This window comes from Pinus tabuliformis, chromosome 2_2, assembly GCF_031772625.1.
Source record: "Pinus tabuliformis cultivar Carrire ecotype Pingquan chromosome 2_2, CPIR1, whole genome shotgun sequence".
In the NCBI taxonomy this organism is placed as follows: domain Eukaryota; kingdom Viridiplantae; phylum Streptophyta; class Pinopsida; order Pinales; family Pinaceae; genus Pinus; species Pinus tabuliformis.
Window position 1 is genome coordinate 103485184 of NC_142300.1, and position 19385 is coordinate 103504568.

At 38.5% G+C, this 19385-nt stretch overlaps 1 pseudogene; it reads left to right on the forward strand.

The window, feature by feature from the left end:
- Positions 1–15976: 15976 nt before the first annotated feature.
- On the forward strand, positions 15977–16729 carry LOC149191596 (cleavage and polyadenylation specificity factor subunit 1 pseudogene; annotated as a pseudogene).
- The last annotated feature ends 2656 nt before the right edge of the window (positions 16730–19385 follow it).

Genomic DNA, 19385 nt, shown 5'->3' on the forward strand with positions numbered 1-19385 from the left:
CTGGTAAAGAGGGCTACCACTTCTTGGTGTTCACACAATTTGGTGGAATTCATAGGCTCTTTTCTCATAAAACCCCTGTCATGATGTTTAGTGACTGCTGGATATTCTCAGGTGAGGAGGAAGGCAACAAATTTTCAAGACCGAAAATAGAGGAAAGGCTAAAGTTTGTCTTTCTGGAACTAGAGAGGGAATTTTTTCATTTTTTTTTACAACAACAATTTGAAATTTCCCTCCCTTCAAACCCTATTCTCAACCTGAATTTACTTCTCGGGATTTTTTAAGGAAATCAAGATTTTGACAAAACAGAGAGTATATAAACTAGTGCTTTTTCTTTCTCACAAGATAAACAGACTTCTCAAATGAAAATTCACCTTTTTTTTTATAGGCTTGATTTTGTATGGTTGCATCCCTTCTTTATAGGAGAATATGGGGAATAAAAAGACAGACTTTTAGTGTAGAGAGTAAAATGGAGAGACTATATGTAATTCAGAAAAACACAGGCAGACTTTTGTTTTCACTCTCCCTTCCTTTTTCAACCCAATACTTTGCTTCAAATCCCACCACCTTTTGTAGATATATCACATGCAGAGTGGGTTTCTGAGCCTACCTTGTTTCGAGCTTGAATTTGGAAAAAATTTCGAATTTTCCTTCTATAGAGCTGCTCTCTGGGCTTCCTGTAGAAAGGCTCTTGTAGACTATGTTTCCGCTCCTGTAAAATGCGATAATGCTCCTATAGAGCCCGACAAGTGGGAGGGTTATGAAAACTGGTAGAGAGCGACTGTTTCAATGTTCTGAAGGTGGTAGGTAAGTTGTTGCAGCCGAGAACTCGTCGATGCCAATGAAAACAAAAGGTGGTGGAGGCTTCTACTGCAATGTACTTAAGTTGATGGCATGATCTGCGGTGACGAGGTGAGGTGGCAGGATGGGTACATTATCCCCATCTAGACTGTTGGTCCCTACTCTAGTGCCATTATGGTATTTCATGTTGCCTGCTCGCCATCACTTCCATCATTCCCATGACACGCCGCCGCCACTATCGGTTCTGAGTTTTTCTTTCCTAGTTTACAGACCACACGTACTGACTACACCTTCTGACCGTTGTTTGAATTGGATGAGGCTTGTTTGAATTGGACGAGGGTGGCCAGTTAGGTGGACACCGGTTTTGTTTAATCATGACCATCTCAAAGGTTCATGCAGTTTCTAAATAATGTTCATGCAACAGAGGAACGGGTTTAGCCACTTACTTGTTAGTTGCTACCATGCTTTTCATGCTCAGACTTTGGCACTTTGTTCTTTCATTGTTTTTGCTGTTGATGCTTGTGGCTTATGAACTGGTGGTTTGGCTACCATATGTTGATGATTTTCTATCAAGAACCACTCCTTTCAAATTGCATACATCTTGACTGCATTGACCTTGCCTCTGGAGCTTGTTCTTTTAAAGGGATCAGCTGCAACAGGAATCTTGTAAGATTTCCTATAGCTGCTTCTCCCTCTAAAATTTATGGCTGATGCTTGAGCAGGGACTGAAGAGACAGCTGAGGGAGGTTCTAAAGGAAAGGAAAAACAACTAGAATGAATCAGATAAGAACCAAGTGAAGAATGTTGTTGTTTTATTCATAATTTTTTATTATTTAAAAAAACAAAAGAAACATAATTTATGTGTTTTCTTTGCAAGGAAGGAAAAGCAGGTGGAAATGTGGTGGTGCAGGGATGGAATGGAGAGTTAGGAGGATGAATGGTAGTAGGGAGGTCCACAGGCCTTCTAGAAAAATTTATAGCCCTCGGATTCTTTTTTGAACTGGATTTTGAGCTCTCTGTGGTTTCTACAGGAGCCTCCTATAGAATGCACAAAGTTTCCTGTAAGATGCAAAATTTCCAGGACGAGTAAGACCAAGGCATGGAAAAAGACAATGGCAATGTAGAAATGAAACATCAAGGGTTTACGCAACCTGACCATGTCCTTTCTTCTTCTGTGACTCTCCTGCAATCTACAATGCATTCAAGAGAAGTTAGTTTTTTTGCTTTTTCTCTGTTTTTTTTTGTTTTTTTTTTTTATGAGACAGTTGGGGCGCCTATAGGAGGTTTTCACCCTCACTACCTACCTTGGGTGCCTCCAAGAGGTTTTCACCTAGGAATCTCTTATTCTCTTTTTTTTTTGTTTAGGGTGTGGGTGGAGTGGAGGCAGAGACTTGCTCCACTACCAACACTATTTTAGTCAAATTTTCAATGAATTCCTACTTGGACAGGGGCTTCCTGTAGATCTTCAACCTATGCCCATTGACAAGCATGGGGATGGATTTTTCATTGATGGTCCAGATCAAGACTGAACCATTGTCATTGCATTTTTCTATTGTGTACGGTCCCAACCATATTATCCTCAGTTGCCCTTGAAATCCTTATATCTTGAATCATACAGTGGCACCCAATCTCCTTCCTAGAATTGTTTTTCTTTGAGGTGTCTGTCATGCCATATTTTTCTTTGAAGTTGGACTACCTCTGAGTGGAGAAGGGCCTGCAATCTCTGTTCATCCAATTCATCTAGTTGAAGTAACCTTTCCTTTTGTGCATGGCTAAGATCTAGGTCCAGCTGAGCTGCCATCCTTAATGTGTTATATTCAATTTCTATTAACAGCAAAGCCTTCTTCCCATAGACCAGCTCATAGGGTGTGAACCCTGTGGTGGTTTTACAGGTGGTGTTATAGGTCCAAGAGGCCTCAACCAATCAATCTACCCAATCTTTTCTGCTGCTGCTCACTACTTTGGTAAAAATTCATTCTAAAGCTCTGTTAGTGACTTCCACCTGTCCATTTGATTGTGGATAATAAGGGGTGGAAGTTTTATGCTTAATTTTGTGATGTGTGAGCAGGTATTCAATCAGATTGGATGTAAACTGACTCCCTTGATCTGTGACTAATTCTCTTGGATAGCCAAACTTGTAGAAGATATTTTATCTTAAAAACTTAGCTACTTTTTCTTTTGTTGCTACCTTGGTTGCCTTTGTTTCTACCCATTTTGTCAAATAATTAGTACACACAATGATGTAAGATTTCTGTTTTGAAGGAGGGTTGATAGGACCCACAAAGTCCATGCCCCACTTCTCAAATGGCTCGAAAGTCACTGAGGTTGCAAGGGCATCTCATCTCTTGGAGTAGGTTTCCCCATCCTTTGACATCGGTCACATTGGCTGATATATCTCCTGACATCTTGATGAAGAGTGGGACAATAGTAACCTGCTTCCAGAATTTTGAAGGTAGTCCTCTTTGCTGCAAAATGGCTCCCACAGGGCCCATCATGATAGGTTAGGAGAATTTCAAAAACTTCCTCCTCCCTAACACATCGCCTCAAAATCTAATCTGGGCCAAGTTTGAAGAGATTGCCCCTAATCCAAGTGAATGGGGCACCTTTCCTCATGATCTTGCTCTTCTCTTTTGAGGACAGTTGTGGCGGAAACTGTGCTGAAACCAAATAATTTTTATATTAGTAAACCATGGAAAGAGTTATGAGATAGAAAATAGGTGCTCATATGGCATTTGATCATCCAACATTCCTTCTTCACCTGTAGGCAAATCTAGTCTAGACAGAAAATTAGCAACAACATTTTCCTTACCCGGCTGATCAACAATGGTTAAATCAAATTGCTGCAATAAAAGTAACCATCTAATAATATGAGCATTCACATCTGGTTTGTTCATCAAATACCAAATTGCAACATGATCAGTGTGCACAAATGTTTGATAACCGATGATGTAGTGTCTAAACTTATTTAGGGAATGGACTATAACTACGAGCTCCTTTTCGGTTACAGCATAATTTAATTCTGCCTTGGAGAAGTTTTTACTTACAAAATATATGGCATAAGGCAGCATCTCATCAACTTGCCCTAACGCTGCTCCTATCGCATTGTTTGAGGCATCTGTATGAATGTGGAAAGGTAGGGCCCAGTTTGGACCTTTCAAAATTGGGGCAGTTACCAATTTACCTTTCAAGGTGTGCAGAGCCTCTTGATAGTTGTCAGTCCATATGAACTCAGCATCTTTTCCCAAAAGACTAAACAATGAAGAGGCTAGCTTACTAAAATCCTTAATGAATATTCTATAATACCCTGCTAAGCCTTGGAAACTCTGAACATCTCTTACCTTTTGAGGAGGTGGGACCCTTTAGATGATGGAAATCTTATTAGGATCCACCTGTAATCCTTGCTGACAAATTGTATGACCTACCGCGTTCCTTTTAGTCATCAGGAATTCGCATTTTTTAGGACTGAGGGACAGGTTCATTTCGATGCACTTGGCTAAAACTTTCCCCAGGTTAGTCAAAGCTTCCTAGAAGTTAGAACCATAAGGGGTAAAGTCATCCATATAGATTTCCATTGAATCACGAACCAGCTTAGGAAATATGCTCAGTACTACCCTCTGGAAAGTGGCGGGAGAATTGCATAACCCAAAAGGAAGGACCCGGTATGCAAAAGTACCCCAAGGACAAGTGAAAGTGGTATTATCTTGGTCTTCTGGGCTGATTTGGATTTGGTTGTACCCGCTAAACCCATCTAGGAAGGAGAAGAACTTCTTCCCTGCCAGGCCATCTAACACTTGATCTATGAAAGGTAAAGGAAAATAGTCCTTCTTGGTGGCCTTGTTTACTTCTCGATAATCGACATAGATTCTCCACTTCTCATTTTTCCTTGGCACTAGCACCAAAGGAGAGACCCATTCACTGTTAGAGATGGGATAGATGAATCCTGCATCCAGCAACTTTTGAAATTCTTCTTTGACAATGTCCTTAAGGGTTGGATTCATCCTCCTTTGAGGCTGCTTGACTGGTTTACAATCTTCTTAATGTGAATGTGATGAGTACAGACTAAAGGGTGGACTCCCTTCAGCTCCTTATAGCTCCAAGAAAAACCATCTAAGTGGTTTTTCAATAAGCTACACAGTTCTATCTCTTGAGAGGTGGATAGGGATGAGTTGATCTTTAAAGTTCTCTTTGGGCAAAATTCCACATTCTTAACTCAGAGAGAGGTTGGATCAGCCACACAGAGATCAACTAAAGCATTGGCTTGGGTTTCTTCCACTAGATCTTCTAATGGCAACACACTGGGGGGTGGATTATGAATCAAGTTTTCAATAAGATCATCCTCAGTTTGTGGGCCCCCCATGGTAGCTTCTACTGCACACAATGGTGCCGAATAGAATTCATCCTCATCTTCCTCCTCCAACCAAAGAGGTCAACCATGTTCTAACATAGGTTGGGTAGGATGATATAGGACTAGCCGTTTGGACATATGCCCATTCTTGATTGTCATGTTCCTAGCTCGACAACTGATGTAGGCATCCGTAGTGGCCAACCAGGGTATTCCCAGGATGAGAAGATACCCAGTGAGCTTTGCCTTTGGCTGAAGAACTAGGAAATCAACAGGGTACTCCCAACAATCAATAGAGACCATTACATCTTCCACACTCCCCTCAGGGGTCACGGTGGAGTGGTCTGCTAGCTGCAGTACTGTTGTGGTCTTTCTCAGGGAACCCTAAAGGTTGAGCTTGAGCATAGTGTCCATGGTCATCACATTAATGGTAACCCCAAGGTTAATCAAGTTATGGGGTATTACGGTGCGATTGATGTGGACATCGACTACATGACTCCGAGGGTCTAGATATTTCGGACAGATTACCTACCCCAACATTAGGTCGGACAGTTGTCTTATGACATTGATAGTTGGAGCATCTCTCCTGTGCCTACCTGGGTGCTTGAAGCACTTCTCCTTGATCATCTTGTTGTATATAGGCACATCTTTTATGGCTTAGAGAAGTGATATCTTTACACATAACTGTTTCAATTCTCCTAGAAGTTCAGTTTCTTTTGGGGTCGATTGTGTGGTTCCAGTTAGTCTCTCAGGAAAGGGTGGAATGGCTTTTGGTTCACTTTCCTATTTTTCTTCCTCATCCTCCTTAGAGGGAGGTTGGTTATCTGGGAGAACCTTCCCAGATCATAGGTTAATCTCCTCGATCTCCACAACATAGGTTGGGCATGATGTTTCTCCAGTATATACCTGTTGGGTCTGTCTGTTGTTGGGATTCAGGTTCAATTGAGCAGGTATTTGAGGTTTCCTTGGTGGAGCAGGAGGTAATGGTTGTGGTTGAGTAGGTGGTGGAAGCAAAAGAGTGGGAGGAGAGTTGTACTAGGGCCTCCACCCCTGATGAGGTGCATTCCACTAAGGCTGTGGCTGAGCATAAGAGTGAAACGGAGGAGCAACTGATTGAGCATGGTATTGAGATGGAATTGACCAAGGAGGGGGTGTGGACTAGGAAGGATGAGTAGGGGGGCCCCAAGAAGGCATGGAAGTGGCTTGATTGGGGTTGTAATAGGTCTAGGATGTCCCTTGCATTCCTTGCTGGTAAGGTCTGGGTCCATGTGGCCTCCTTTGGTTCATGAAATAGAGTGGTTCAGTGGCACCTTCGGCCCCCTGATATGTAGCTTTAATTCCGGGCAAGGAAGGGCACTGATTCGTAAGATGGTCTTCTTCACAGACTAAACACACTTCTATAGACTGCAATGGACATTTGTTCCTAGGATGCTTTCTAGTGCACTTCAGACAAAAGATGGCCAAAGCCCTCTCGGCTTCCTCTTGTTTCCTTTTGATATGCAAGGTATCCATTTGCATGGCAAGAGTCTGCCTCATCTCGCTCTTGAAATCTTCCAGCCAATTCTCAAGTTCGCTTCTAAGGGATGAAGTGGATAAAGGTGTACTTACTAAAGGTTGACTTCCCCTACCTCTCTTTCTGTCTGCCCTAGAATGTTTTCTAAACACAGTCTTTATGTCATCATAAGGTAGTTGGTAGATGTCTCCCCCAGCCAACAAATGGAGAGTACCTAGAAGGTCTTCAGGGACTCCTCTGAGTAGGACCAAATTCAGAGATTCACGGTCAAGTGTGCACCTAGCCTTTTTATAAATGAGCTAAAACCTCTCTTCATAGTCTTCTAAAGATTCATCACTTCCCATGGTCATTCGAAAGATTTATTCCTTGGTATCATTTGACCTACAGTAGTCCCAGCATTTGTTGTTAAAGGCTTACAGCATTTGAGCCCAAGTTGTGATATTGTTTCTAGATAACCCCATGAACCAACATAATGCTGCATCCTTAAGGGTAGAAGGAAACAGTTTCAACTTTTGATCGTCTTCTGCATAGTCATAGGTTCAATAAAGAACAACAAATTCAAACAAGAAGGTATCGGGATCTTCGGTAGTCAATCCATGGAAGTGAGGTAAGGCTAAAGGACTTATGCTTTTCATTTTTGTGTCCTAATTGGTCTCTCGGATAGGAAAGACACCCTCTACTCTTTCCTCATTTCCTCTAACGTTTCTGTTTTCAGCCATAGTCTCAGGAGGAATGGTTTCTTTCTCGTCTTCTATTATAGGATCTTCTTATATCTCTGGAGGTTCACCTATAGGTTCTTCTGGATTAATACCACAAAAGAAGAGAGAAGGGTGACTTAGTGATGTGGTGGGGGTGCTGGGTAGGAATTTTCCTGAATTGTCTCTATTCCTACGAGGCATGAAAGGAAATCTATTTTTGGGTGATTTTTGTTTGTTTGTTTGTTTTGTTTTGTTTTGTTTTTTTTTTTTGTTTTTTTTTGTTTTGTTTTGTTTTTATTTTTATTTTTTGCTTGTACCTGCAAAACTGAAATGGATTGAACAACAAACTACAACTAACTAAAAACTTGCTGAAATGAAATTGCAGAATTGAAATGAAAGCAAGGAAATGACTAATCTATTTTACTGAAATGGAAATTGCAGAATTGAAATGAAAGTAGGAAATGCCTATTCTACTCTTACTGAAATGGAAATTGCAGAATTGAAATGAAAGCAGGAAATGCCTATTCTAGTCTTGCTAAAATGGAAATTGTAAAATTGAAATGAAAGTAGGAAATGCCTAAGCTACGCTTGCAGAATTGAAATTATAGAATTGAAATGAAACAACTACTCTACTTTTTCTGAAATAAACTACTTAGCAGAATGTTGTAGTAGAAAATAGAAGAAAAGCAGTAATCACAAAATACTCTAATGCTTTCTCGACAACAGCGTAAAAAAGGTGGTGAGCCCCAGTATTTCATCAATAATGCTACAACTCCTGGGGCTCCCTACTTTACTTTTATAAACCCGGTAGTTCGTAACAAACTTGAAAGCGATGGTGCTGTTTGCACAAGTACTAGCTCTTACTGCACGTTGTCACTTGATCAGCTGGCGCAAGTTTTCTAGGAGCTTAAGCCAACTTCTATGAGTTCTCAGAAGAAGCTTTTAACTGTGATGGAAGAAATCTAACTCTACAGAGGCTATCCTATTTGCAGAAAGAGAATGAAAACTGAAATGAAACGCAAACCCTAACAAACCCTAGTTTACCCACTAACCCTACTTTTGCAAGAAAAGAGATGGAAACTAATGAAATGAGTGCCATTGACTACTAAAAAGGTAAATTGCATTTATTCAAGCTACTTCTAAAAAGAAATGAGAAGAAATCATCTTTTTGTACTTTTGAGTGCTCTTATGTGAAATTATTATGCTTGTGATTTATGTGGTTATGACTGTGCAGGGGTTTGGTGGCAAAGGAAGATGGAGTTGGCTTTTTTAGAGGGTGAGGAAGGTGTGGATAGGTCCTAAGAAGCCCCTAGTACACTTCTGAGACTTTCATTGTGATCAAACTTCGAAAAATCACTCACAGGAAATTCTACATGAGGCTGCAGGGGATCTATGGGAGGTTCTACAGGAGGATCTATAAGAGGAGGCCGAAAGCATTTTTTGGAGTTTTGAAAGTGGAAAAATGATGGTAAAATGGAAATGAAGGCTAGATGAAGGTGTGGAGGTGTCTAGGACTTATCAAGGAAGATCAGGGATGAACGTGATGGTTGGATTTGTTCAACTGGTAAGAAAACAGCCTTATGGAAAAACACAGAAATTAGGGCAGATTGGCGAAATGTTGCGAATGAGTTGGGAAATCTATGAGGAGTGAGCTAATGCTAGATGTTGCATGGATGGATGGTGAGCTAGAAGGTCTTGCAATAGATTTTCAAAAAAACTGTTCAAAGGAAGAACTACTATACCATGAAAACAGAGTTTTTTCTATCTTCACCTAATTTCTGACCTATAAACAGAAAATGTTGAACAGTCACTTATGAACAGAAAAGCATGTGAAAAAATATGGTAAAAGAACAGAAAATGATCTAAGCAAGTGAATCTGAACTAATATCAACTTTTCCAAATTAGGTTATCACACTAGCAGTTGCATGGAAGAGCAAAAACTGTGTTTTCGGTGGCAGCAGTAGTGCCTTGATCTCAAATCATAGTCCCAATAAGGGAGAAAGGAGATCAAGACCTGTTTTTGGCCTTCTTGAATCCTATTATGTCACTGCAACAACCTACTTGAGCAACTAAAAGAAAAAAAACTACACTAACCATCAAAAGAAACGTATTCTAATAAAGTAAAATGAATCTATGCAGCAGAAATTAACACATGAATGAAAGCAAAAACATATAAATACACAAAGGAGGTTTTGGGAAACATGGGTTGGGCCCTAAACCAAGAGCTTCAGCCCTCTAAAAGAGATCAGTGCTAGCTCAAAAACTGTTTCATCTTCATTTATCAGAAATAGCAGTTACATCACATAAACTGTTCTAAAAAAGAACTTGGAAATAAGCTAACCAATGTGCTGCACAAAATTGAAAAAATCTACTAAGAACTGGCTAACCTACTGAGGCTTGAAGCCTTCTTATTTATTCAAATGGGGACTTCCAACAGTCCTCCTAAAATCAAGGAACTCAGCTTCCTAGAACTGAAGATAAACAACAGTCCTACTTGGCTTGCTCGACTGCCCCTCGGAATCATCAATGTGGGCCTTTGTGCTCCGAGTTGCTGATGGAGGATTTGAGTAAAGGGGTCATTAATGAAGGAGACACCCCCCCTACAAGTCCTCTTCCCTATTTCCCTTGAGTTTGGCTGCCATTTGCTGATAAATTCCTTGTTGTATTTGTCCAAAATTGTCCAAAAAAATCTGCATAAAGCACTCATTAGACCACATGGCAAAGTGACTAACCCAATTCACTCTATTAGCATAAATATATTCAAAAACATGCATTAAACTAATGAGAATGGTGGATCAAGTCAAAATAAGAAGCAGAATGAGCCCATATAATTATCCATTTTTGGGGCTCATCAACTACGATATTTGATCAAGACCTACCAAAATTTCTATGGGGAGAAGCGTCCATGACAACAATATACATACAAAATGGAAGTCCTCATTGAATCCTTGATAGTATGATACTAGAAGAGGCATTCTTAGGGAAGAATCCATGTGTAGACAATCTTTGAATCTTTGGATGTCCTGCATACATTCATGATCCAAAAGACAAGTGAAAGAAGCTAGACTCTACAAGTATAAAAGGTATCTTCATTGGTTATAGTCTTTCATGAAAGGCTTATATAATCTACATCAAAGAAGAAGGACAAATTGAAGTTAGTAGGGATGTTATATTTAATGAAAATCATTCCTACAAAAGATCGAAGGATATGCCGATCAAATCCGATGAAGAAGATGTACCACTATTTCAAGAAGAAGGATAACATGACAAGTCACCTATAAACCAAGAAGAAGGACCAAGTGAACCTATTCAACATACAATCATTCCTAAAATAAAGAAGAGGTGAAATTGGCTAAAAAGTACACTTGAAGATGTCTAAGGACATGGAGCAACAGAAGGAACTTTCAGAGAAAGAAAAATACTAAAAAGATACTCACGATATGCAACATACATAACAAAGTTAATTGAAGTAGAACCAACTAATTTTGAAGAAGCCGCTAATTAAGAAGAATGCAAGAAATAAATGCAGGAAGAATATCAATCTATCATGAAGAATGGGGTTTGAGAAATCGTTCTTAGACCTATTGACAAATTTGTTTTCACTTCAAAATGGATTTACAAGATCAAATATGTCGTTGATGAAAGTATAGAAAAATACAAAGAAAGATTTGTTGCAAGGGTTCTCTCTCAAAAGGAAGGAATAGATCATGAAGAAATATTTTCTCCCATTGTGAGGTACACTACTATTAGATCTTCGGTTTTGCTAGATACAAGTAAGGGATGGAATATACATCAAATGGATGTTAAAACAACCTTTCTTAATGGAACCATTGATGAAGAAGTAGATATTGAACAACCGAAAGGATTTGATATAAATAAAAGGGAAGCTCAATTTTGTAGATTAAAGAAATATCTATGTGGCTTGAAGTAAGCTCTTAGGGCTTGGGACACAAGAATGGATGCCTATATTTTAAGGATTGGATTGGTCAAAATTTCTATCGATGCAAACCTATACATCAAGATAGTGAAGAATGAACTAGTTATTATCTTTTATATGTGGATGATTTATTTTTAATAGGTGCGTGGAGCGTGAAATTCTATAATGTAAAAAAATGTTGGCAACACAATTTGAAATGAAAGATCAAGGATTTATGCACTACTACCTGGGCTTCAAAGTTTTCTAGAACCATGGTGAGATATATCTTGGTCAAGGAAAGTACATAATAAAGATGTTACAAAAGTTTGGTATGATGGATTCAAAGCCTATGACCACTCCCATGATAAAAAATCTAAAGAAGTTGAGAAGCTATTACTCTAGTCTCATTGATCCTACAAGTTATGATAATTTGGTGGGATCTTTAATGTACTTGGTGAATACTAGACCAAACACACATTTTTCTCTAAACATTCTTAGTCAATTTCAGTTGGAGCTTCGTCATCACCATTGGATAGCTAGCAAGCACATTCTAACATACTTACATGGAACTATTCATCACTGCCTGAAGTATGATGGAAATGAAGTTAAATTGATAGGTTTTACCGATCCTGAATGCGGTGGTACTGAGACAAATAGAAGAAGCACTACAGGTGGTTGTCTCAATTTGGGATGTGCAATGATTTCATGGATGAGTAGAAAAAAAGATCCTATTGCTTTAAGTAGTGTTGAAACTGAATATTTTGTTGCATGTGTAGGAAAAGAAGGATTTTGGTTAAGAAAACTCTTATCAGATTTGTTTGGAGGGCCATTGGATACTACAGTGATAAATTGTGATATTGAAAGCAACATCAAGATGTTTAAAGACCCTGTTTTTCATTCTAGGGTGAAGCATATCAATAACACATACCACTACATTAGAAGTTTGGTGTAGGATGGGGTTGTGAATCTACACTATATTCTGACATATGAGAAAATAAATGACATGTTGACGAAGTCTCTTCCAAATAAGAAGTTCAAATATTTTAGAACCATGCTTGGATTGGTTGATATTACATATTTAGTAGATAGGGAGAGATGAAGAATATTGGTGTGACAAGATTCTTGGGAGGATATATGGCCAACATGTGATGATGTCTAGATACAAAAATATGGAGGGTAGCATTTGTCTTGGAGCTCGAAACTTGGATACACATCTAGATCCCTAGGTTGGTGTTAGAGATACATCTTGATGGTACATAGAGTGGCTAAAGCTTGGAACAAACCTTAGTCCCACCCAATTAGATACCCTGGTCAGGTATCTAATCTATAGCACTTCGTGTGCAGTGACTCTTCATAGGTCATACCATTTTGATTTCATTAATGTACCTATGTATATATGCAATTATGAGCACCTTCCTAGTTAAGGGGGAGTGATGAAAAAATGTAACTAGTGTGAGTCTTCATAATTGTATTTGTCAAAGAAAGAAAAATAAAATTTTATTGTAAAATAAAATATGTTTTTGAAGCATGGGTTTTATGCTCTTTAATTTACTTTCTAGGTCAAACCCTCCATTGGAGGCTTCTAGGTTTTGTCAAGATTCAAACGAGTCATCGTAACAATTATTAGACCCTTCCTAGGAATTTGTATCATGTAAAAAGATTTATTTTTGAGTCAAAAATGTCACTTGTCACCTCCACACCAAGTTGGCCTTGTCCTCATGAAGTCATCCTAGATTTGGACTATTCGATCTAGTAGAAGCAATATATATACAAGTGCAATTTGACATATTTGGCATCATCTCTCTCACTAGTTCGATTTACAACTCGAAGGCAAGAAAAGCAGAGGGAAGAAAAAGGCAGAAATAAGTTGGGAAAAACATAATCAAAGTTCTTTGGAATCTCTCTCTCACACGTGAAAAGTCTTCTAGTGTTTCTAGACAAGTAGCTGGGGCTGAAATTCTGAAGCAGTGACAAGTCCAAAATTGTGTCGCTGGGAGGCCAAAATTATGGGTTGAAGCAATATTTGGGGAGATGACACTTGGAGGATTTGGCAAAGATCATCTACTTGACGAAAGGGTTGATTTGGCGATTCGAGGAGGTCTTTGTCATGATCAAAAGGTCTTGGATTGTCTCATTTTTTTTTAATCTACTAATGGAAGAGTTGGACTCAATTTCTCCCTCGATAAGGGTTTTGCCTCGTTGAGTGCTTATATATAATGTTCCTTCTTCATACGATCTTCACCAATTTTTAATTTGGTATTTTATTGATAAAAGATAACATAATAAATAGGTAAAATAATCCAACAAAAATCACAAGTAATTATCAAGAAAAGAGGAATCAAACCCTAAGTCCTTCATCCATTAATTTCTCAACAAAAGAAAAATTGCACGATTGCAAGACAAATTTCAAAATGACTTTTCCTTCAAGAAGTAAATGTCATTTTATCTAACATTCAAACCCAACATTGAATGTTATAAATTCCATAACTATGGGCATATAGCTCAAATTGTAGATATAAGATGGAATCTTTCATGAGGTACAATAAGATTTGAAGAAGAAAGCAGAAGGAAGAAGATTAAGTAAATGAAAATGTATCTGTAGTGATGGTTTCAAGCTTTTCTAGGTCAAAAAAATCATGATGAATCTGCAATGGATGATGACATGGTTCAAGATGATCATGCTAAAGAGTTGTTTCATACATTATTATGAAGAATCCAACATGATGACTCCCTATCCTATGAACTTTTAAGAGGGTGAGTCTTTATAGAAGTGGTTGTACTTTTGAAGATCTATCCTTGATAGGTTCATATATGGTAGATGTGAAGCAATTGTCAGCATTGAGGGTAGATTATATAGTTTGCAGAATAACATGTTTGTAGAGAAAAATTGTAGAAATTCTCATTTTTGGAAATTTGTGAAAGGTATAGCACGTGAGGGGGAGCAACGGTATTTTACAAAAATAGAAAAGCACAAACCTTATCAATGGAGTCACCCTCTTCCATTGATGTCAAAGGGGGGGAGAAATTAGGAGAAGAAGATTAGACACATGAAGTTAGGGGGAGTAGTTCTTGCATGAGAATCATGTGTTTCCATCAATTACAAAGGGGAGAATTTTTTAATGTGTTGTCATTGATGTCAGGTTCTGGAACACTCTTAATATATGTCATAAATTGCATCAATTGAATGCTACAAGTACAAGTAACACTAGAAACCTTAGAAGCTCCAAGTGTATTGAGATTTTAGGTTGCAATGATATATGGCACACTATGAGAGTCCACACAGTTTGAGAGATATGCTTGTTTGAACATGAAGCACCCACCTTGTGGCCAAAAGCCCCAAAACAATGGATGATGTGGCAACCTATTATTAATCAAAAGTCTTCTCTAAAAGATAAATTAGGTAATTTCATAGCATAAGGGTTTTTGTGGAGGTTTCTAAAATTTATTTTGAAATTAAAAGAAAGGGATTTTGCCTTCAAATATTTTGAATTTTAATTCAAAATAATGCTCCATCAAATTAAAATAATTCCCTCATTTTTGGATTTCAACTAGCTCTTATAGACATCTCCAAAACTATATAATGGAACCTTGTCTCCATCACTTGGAAATGTATCTAATGTACATCAATTCAAGTGATTTTGTTCTGAAATAATTTCATCTCCATCGAGGATAGATTGATCAAATTGTTATCACTCAAGAAAAAATATTTTAAATTCTGAATATCAATTTTTTAATTATAAAGGTTTGGTGTCAGTGCCTTTGCAGTTTCCTGTGGATGAAAGTCCCGTTTTTCTTCTCTATCGATATTGGGCTTTTAGGCTTATATTTCTCAAGATATGGACAAAATTGGTATTACTGGGTCAAATGGCACCCCTTACAGATGACAACTGGCAAATAAAATTGATCACCGCCAAGCAGAGAGTGAAATAGATCGTATGGATTGGATTGAGAAAATAACAGGAGTAATTGTTTCACTTCTGTGTTCTCAAATACCAGAGCGGAAGCTACCATGTAATCCAATGAGCAGTGGGTATCAACGCACAACCAGTGAGAGTAGCTCATCGAGGGCAGTAAATGGTCTGGAATCCAAAACCGAAGACAATTCTCGGGAAAATAAGGGATGTACTGGAGAATGTGTGATTTACCTTAATTGTGGTGGTTGTAGCAATGCTGGTTCTGGCATTTCTCATTTCTGGCACTGGTATCATTTGGAAAGATGAAAATGTGAAAAGTAAAAAGAGTGCGGAGGATATAACGAAATGTGCTTTTCTGCAAAAGCAATTACTTCTTGCAGCAATTGACATGGCGGATGCAGGCTCAAAATCAGGAGGTTATGTAGTTTGCCGTAAGAGATTCATTGGTTAATGTTGGTCCATTGAAAGACTTCACATCTGGATTGCGATTGAATGCAGACCTTAACGCAACAGGTGTTGCAAAACAAAGCAACTATGAACTGGTAGGTTGTTCTGGTCATGGAAAGAATGGTTCGTTATGTGTGCTTCAACAATCTATCCGTCCAGAACTAATCACTGAGGTTGAATTGGCGGGTTGCAAAGGAATGTGGACGGTATATCACAAGGGTTCAAGTAGCCATGCATCTGAATCTGCAAAGCTAATGATTCAATCCACGGCCTATGCACCAGCTCATTGCATTATTTTGAAGGACACGATAGGGCAGGTGCAGTGGTGTGCTTATATATGATTCTCAAATGATAATACTTAAAGCTGCCCAGGCTGGTTATGGACTTGTTGGAGATGACGAAGCTAGTGGTTCTGGTGGTACTGTTTCTGTGCATATTGAATCGTCATACATTGTTAATGTGCACGATTTGGATATGAAACACGTGAAGGACTTCACATTTATTCATGGATATATAGAACCTGTGATGGTCATACTTCATGAGAGGGAGCCTACATGGGCAGGGTGCCTAGCCTGGAAGCATCACACATGCACAATTTCAGCACTTAGCATCAGCATGACTTTAAAGCAGCATCCTCTTATTTGGTCTGCTCCTAACCTTCCACATGATGCCTATAAGCTTCTTGTGGTGCCTTCTCCTATTGGTGGTGTGCTTGTAATATGTGCCAACAGTCTTCATTATCACAGCCAGTCTGTATCTTGTGCACTGGCATTAAATGATTTCACAATGACTACTGAAGGCAGCTCAGAGATGCCAAGGTCAAATATTGATGTGGAGCTTGATTGTGCTCATGCGACCTGGATATCAAGTGATGTGGCACTGTTCTCAACAAAAACAGGGAATCTTTTGTTGCTTTCTTTGGTTTATGATGGGAGGACTGTCCAGAGATTGGAACTCTCAAAATCCAAAGCCTCTAGCTTAGCATCATGCATATGCACAGTTGGAGATGCATTTTTTTTCTCGGTAGTCGCTTGGGTGACAGCCTATTGGTTCAGTTCAGTTGTGGGTTGGTATCATCTTCTTCAATTTCAAGATCAGTAAAAGATGAGGCTGCAGAAGTTGAGGCAGAAACTCCTGCAGCAAAGAGGTTACGCAGGGCTAGAGACAACAACAAATATTTATTTGAATTGTGTTCATAGGTCTTGTCATGAAGTCTGAAACATTATACTGAAAAAGGCCCTGATATATTTTTCTTTAACGCTAAAAATCTGACATACTGGGGTGGACTAGCAAGACAATGAACTTCGTTTTAGCCTCTTATGTCAGACAACTATTGAAGCTCCAGGGATTCTTAATCTCTCAAGCAGTGAACACTTTAGTGAACCTTATGGGGAGGATTTTGTCTTCATTGCCAATGATTGGCATACATCTCTTCTTCCTTGTTACTTGAAGACAGTCAGATTTTGGGTTGAAACTGTGTTTTTGGAATTACCCAGCAGTTTCGTAGCGCGCTACGAAACTGCTGAAGAGGATGCCTAACGCTCAGCAGTTTCGTAGTGCGCTACGAAACTGTTGAAGCTACATAATTTAAACTCAGTCAACCGATTTTGTGAGACCGAGGGAAAAGTTTTGAAAAAGGAATATCCTCAAAGGGTCATTTAAAGGTATCAACTTTCAACCAGGGCAAGACAGGTAGAGGAAACATATATTCGAACCCAATTCTAAACTTTTTGTTATAAAGTGATCACATTTACTAGTCCATGGTATGTCAGACAGCTTGGAGGAGGTTTTTATCTTCACACATGGCAAAGGTAGACAGCAGATCAAAGACGTGGCATTCTGATATGTTTTGTATAATCAAAGATGAAGGGCATAGTTCATTGGATTCGAACATCTTTGAGGAAAACCAAAGGCCGATAAACAGGGACAATTTTCTATTTTTCAGGGGCAATGGAGAAAGTGCGACATCAAAGTCCAACAAGCAGCTTTAAACATCCATCAAGGCTACAGCTGTAGTAATCCACTTGGCAGAGAATGAATCTTGATTGTAATAAATGCTATGTTCAGCATGATGTAGAATTAGAATCCTAATTGTTTTAGGTTTCTAGAGCTGTCAATTAGTAGTCAGTTGTATTTATTAGTTTGCTAAAAGGTTAATAGGTGTCATTAGAAGTAGTTTTCGAATTCCCCTCATGCTTGAGGAGGAATCTCGATTAGTTAGAATAAGAGCTCTATATATGGCTGAAACAGCAATGTAATCAGGGTTGGAAATTTTATGAACAAAGCTTGTATTTGGCTTATGTAAAGACTCACTTTCAGTAATATAATTTTGGTTTTACTTCTCAGGATTCCTGAAGGATTTTTCATATTCAGAATGTGTGATGTTGTCTTCTTCTTAGTTTTGTTTACAGTGGTATGGATGTATAATCACTCAGAATTCACTGAATGTGCTCTGATTTCCTGTATGCATCTATAAACTGTGTGGTTCCTTATGAGTATATATTCTGAATATTCAAATGCTGAATGCCCTAACTTCCATGTAAGGTCAAGATCTTTGTTGTATTGAAGTGTTGTTGACTCCATAGGCCCAATGGATAGTTGTTTAATATGTTTCCAGCATTCATATTTCTCACAGTTGTTCTACAAGAGTTAGCCATCTTATCTTAATCAAAATCATTAACCCATCTAGAGAGAGCCCTCTCAGGTTGAGGAGGCTAAGCCTCAGCCTAAAGTAGGTTTGAAATAGTTACTTAGAATCAACCTGACCAGCAGCCTATCAGGGTCTAATTTTGAGATAACACAAATGATAGGCCAAATCTAGAAGGATTTTCGAAGGGTTTGTTGACTATTTTTTGGATCATGGGTTTCGTTCTGTTGGCACAGGTAGCCATCTAAAGTTCATTCACCATACCTCTGCCCCTGTTGATCATGAATTCAAGCATTCTCTACAAACCATTTGAGACAGGTTCATTGTGGCCATTTGTGGGTATATTGGACGTGTCTCTCCTATGGTCTAGTGCTGGAAACATGTGGCCATGTTTCTATATATGCGCAGACTCTAAGAAATAGTTATATATATAATCACAAAGGCAATGCTTGAAAGTTTGCGGTAGAGATATTTGATATAGCGAAAGGTTTCCAGTTTCCATGTGATTCTTGCTAAGGAAGTTGACACATTGAATTACTGCTTGGTGGATGTAGAGACATAAATTTGGTATTGTATGAATTGTACATTATGTAGTGGCTTCATACTTGTGGAATTACTACTGCATTGGTAGTGAAATTAGCAGCCACCGACACCAAAGTTTCTTTTAGAAGTATCCACAGGAAATACTTACAATGAGCCTGGAACAGAAAATATGAACACAACAATTGTTAAGAAGCCCTATATGTTAGTAAGTTATACTGTTTGAATACAATGTATGTAGAAAAATTATGGCTACCGACATATAAAGAAAATTATTATTGATTTATTGTCGAATGTGCTCGTTTTTTAAATGGATGCCTCTGATGTTTAAACACGTTATGTATACAATAATGTTATAATTTGAATTGATTAATTTAGAATGGAAGTTTATGTGCAAGATTTTATATATTAAGAATATATATTGCTAGCATGGAAAGATTCACAGGATTCTATTGTTGAATGACTGTGTTGTCACAATATTACTAAAGTTACTGGAGCTTACACTTGTTGCAAAATTACACTAGGGTTTCTGCCTAGACTATCATAGATATGTGTACGTGTTGAGCGGGC